Source organism: Apodemus sylvaticus, chromosome 12 (genome assembly GCF_947179515.1).
Source record: "Apodemus sylvaticus chromosome 12, mApoSyl1.1, whole genome shotgun sequence".
NCBI lineage: Eukaryota > Metazoa > Chordata > Mammalia > Rodentia > Muridae > Apodemus > Apodemus sylvaticus.
This window is the reverse complement of record NC_067483.1, coordinates 95,796,972-95,801,417: the sequence shown is the minus strand read 5'-3', so window position 1 is coordinate 95,801,417 and position 4,446 is coordinate 95,796,972.

Below are 4,446 nucleotides of genomic sequence, written 5' to 3'. Positions count from 1 at the left end.
ACCAGACCTGATCTAGTCCCGTGCATTATGCATCATCCTGAAGATAAAGTAACTTAAATCTTTTGGGAAACAATAGTTACTCCTTTTTTGTTAATGAAAGGTTTAGCCTAACCAAGTTACTGTGCCCACGGTATAGGTAGAGAATGCTAGATTCTAGGTTTCAATCCAAGAACATCTTCTAAAGAATCTCAACCCCAAGCTATACCATAGATTGTGGAACTTGAAAAAAAAAAAAAAAACCCTCCTGCCTGAAGTTACCACTGATATTTTTGAAAAATCCAGGTAGACAGCTCCAGTAGAATCCTGTTTCATAAGTGATTATTATGCAAAATTCAGGAACCTGCTTCCTTATCTATGAAAGGACCTGGTAATAATTTCACACAGGGAATGGTGGTGATCTAAACAAAGGAAATGTAATTACCAGGAGCATGAAGAGACAGACAAGTGACTCCAATCAACTGTCAGTCTATTCTAAGAGGGGATTGTGCAGTGGAGAGGGTGGGAAGTGCCCCTGGGGAGCAGAGAAGCCATTTGCAGTAGCTGAAGAACAAGTTACGTGAACTATCTCACAGGCCGTTTGTCTGGGGTCTATTGTCTGTATAGACAGATGGACGTCTCACTATGAGTGGCAAAGTTTTAGAGTTAAATTATTTCTCTAGAGACTGCTGTTTCCAGGGGTCATTAGGCTCAGGATATCTGGTGTCTGTGGGACATCAGAGGTACTAGGGGTCAAGCTCTGTCTTAGGATTTCAGAGTGACAAAGCCAGTCTTATAAGGAAAACCTTTCATTGGTGCTGGCTTGCAGTTTCTGAGGATTAGTCCGTTATCATCACTGCGGGAAGCATGGCAGCATGTAGGCAGACATGGTGCTGGAGAAGGAGCTGAGAGTTCTACATCTTGATCCACAGGCAGAAGAAGGGGCCCATGTAGCAGGGCGGTGGTGGCACACACCTGTAATCCCAGCACTTGGGAGGCAGAGGCAGGTGGATCTCTGAGTTCCAGGCCAGCCTGGTCTACAGGGTGAGTTCCAGAACAGCCAGGGCTACACAGAGAAACCCCGTCTTGAAAAACCACACACACACACACACACACACACACACACACACAAAAACAACAACAAACAAAGAAACAAACAAAACAAACAAACAAACAAAAAACTGGGCAATGCTTGAGCATAGGAGACTTTAAACCCTACTCTCCCAGTGGCGCACTTTCTCCAACAAGGCCACGTCCCCTAAGGGTGCCATTCCCCACGGGCCAGGCATTCAGATATATGAGTCTATGCCAGTCAATCCTATTTAAACCACCACAGGCTCCCAGTACTCAGTACATGGTAGGTTCAATGTGGGAATTCTGGTCCTAGTTTCAGTCTACAATCCTCCGTGAAGTTTGAGCTAAGGTTGAACATGCACCCCAGCACTCTTTTCTCCTCCCTCTTCCCCAGTCCCTCCTCCTCCTCAATTCCCAGCTTTATTAAACCCACATCAGGAGCTTAAAGAATCTGTGAACCAGGGTTCCTCCTCCTGTACCATCCCTGCCCTGACTCCCTGGTATACCCCACCAGCTCCAAAACACCCATTAACAGCATTCAAAATATAATTTCCATGGCTGACTTGAAAAGAATGGTGTTCATAGCATCACTCAATGCAAGTTTCCTTGAATTCTCCATGTAAATAAACCACCACCCCTTAATCTCTTTGAGAACACCAAGTTCTTCCTCTCTGAGAGATGGTTGAACATTATTCTCCACAGGGAGAGCAGGGCAGTGAAGGGTGCATACCGCTCCCCCAGCCCCCACCCCTCACAGTCTCTCACCTCCTAGCTGACAGGGAGAAAACAGGGTTTCTTTTCTCCTGGCACCTAGGAATCCAAATTTCTTTTTTTTTCTTTTTTTTTTTAATTTATTGATATGTTTATTTACATTTCAAATGATTTCCCCTTTTCTGGACCCCCATTCCCCAAAAGTCCCATCAGTCCCCTTCACTCCCCCTGTTTTCCCACCCAACCCCTCCCACTTCCCTGTTCTGATTTTGCCCTATACTGCTTCACTGAGTCTTTCCAGAACAAGGGGCCACTCCTCCATTCTTCGTGTACCTCATTTGATGTGTGGATTATGTTTTGGGTATTCCAGTTTTCTAGGTTAATATCTACTTATTAGTAAGTGCATACCATGATTCACCTTTTGAGTCTGGGTTACCTCACTTAGTTTGATGTTCACCAGCTCCATCCATTTGCCTAAGAATTTCATGAATTCATTGTTTCTAATGGCTGAATAATACTCCATTGTGTAGATATACCACATTTTTTGCATCCACTCTTCTGTTGAGGGATACCTGGGTTCTTTCCAACTTCTGGCAATTATAAATAGGGCTGCTATGAACATAGTGGAACATGTATCCTTACTACATGCTGGGGAATCTTTTAGGTATATGCCCAGGAGTGGTATAGCAGGATCTTCTGGAAGTGAGGTGCCCAGTTTTCAGAGGAACCGCCAGACTGATTTCCAGAGTAGTTGTACCAATTTGCAACCCCACAAGCAGTGGAGGAGTGTTCCTCTTTCTCCACATCCTCACCAACACCTGCTGTCTCCTGAATTTTTAATCTTAGCCATTCTGACTGGTGTAAGGTGAAATCTCAGGGTTGTTTTGATTTGCATTTCCCTAATGACTAATGAAGTTGAGCATTTTTTAAGATGTTTATCCACCATCCGAAGTTCTTCAGGTGAGAATTCTTTGTTTAACTCTGTACCCCAATTTTTAATAGGGTTGTTTGGTTTTCTGAAGTCTAACTTCTTGAGTTCTTTATATATATTGGATATTAGCCCTCTATCTAATGTAGGATTGGTGAAGATCTTTTCCCACTTTGTTGGTTGCCGATTTGTCCTTTTGATGGTGTCCTTTGTCTTACAGAAACTTTGTAATTTTATGAGGTCCCATTTGTCAATTCTTGATCTTAGAGCATAAGCTATTGGTGTTCTGTTCAGAAACTTTCGCCCTGTACCGATGTCCTCAAGGGTCTTCCCCAGTTTCTTTTCTATTAGCTTCAGAGTGTCTGGCTTTATGTGGAGGTCCTTGATCCATTTGGACTGAGATGACATGATAGTCTACCTAAGTGACCCAAAAAACTCCACTAGAGAACTCCTACAGCTGATAAACTACTTCAGCAAAGTGGCAGGTTATAAAATCAACTCAAGCAAATCAGTGGCCTTCCTATACTCAAAGGATAAGCAGGCTGAGAAAGAAATTAGGGAAATGCCCCCCTTCACAATAGCCACAAACAGTATAAAGTATCTTGGGGTGACTCTTACCGAACATGTGAAAGATCTGTATGACAAGAACTTCAAGACTCTAAAGAAGGAAATGGAAGAAGACCTCAAAAAATGGGAAAACCTCCCATGCTCATGGATCGGTAGAATCAATATAGTTAAAATGGCCATTTTGCCAAAAGCAATCTACAGATTCAATGCAATACCCATCAAAATCCCAACTCAATTCTTCATAGAGTTAGAAAGAGCAATTATCAAATTCATCTGGAATAACAAAAAACCTAGAATAGCTAAAACTGTTCTCAGCAACAAAAGAAATTCTGGGGGAATCAGTATCCCTGACCTCAAGCAATACTACAGAGCAATAGTGTTAAAAACTGCATGGTATTGGTACAGTGACAGGCAGGCAGATCAATGGAACAGGATTGAAGATCCAGAAATGAACCCACACACCTATGGCCACTTGATCCTCGACAAATGCGCTGAAAACATCCAATGGAAAAAAGATAGCCTTTTCAACAAATGGTGCTGGTTCAACTGGAGGTCAGCATGCAGAAGAATGCGAATTGATCCAAATTTCTTTTATCCTTGACTTTACACTTTGAATTCTCTTGAATTATCCCTTCATCTTTTATTTCCACCTGTCTATTGGTGCTCAAGCTCTGTAAAAGTGGAGTCTGTAGTAATTGTCTCCCCGGGTTCTCTGCCTTCTTCCTCTTGTTCTTATGAGATTTACACTACATTGGATAAACCTGCCTCAAAATTACCAGTGGGCTCCCATTGGCCAGGTCTACAAACCAATGTTAGCTCTAGTTCTCTTCAGACTATCAACACATGACACATGGGGTCCTATTCCCCGTTCCTTCTTTAGAAAATAACTAATTCACTTCACTTCCAGATTTCCAGGGGACCCAATTTGGTTCCCAATAATGGCTCATAGTCTTTATTTTTATAGGTCCAGGGGATCTGGCATGATCTTCTGCCCTCAGCAGGCACCAGGCACACACATGGTGCACAGACATGCTTGCTGACAAAATGTCTTTATACAATTAATAATTAATTAGCAATTTTAATGTACATGAAAAACACATCATGCTGATGCCTACACAAATGTTATCTGTGGCTTTATTCATGGTAACCAGGAACTGAAAACAACTAAATATCCATCAAAAAATGAGCTG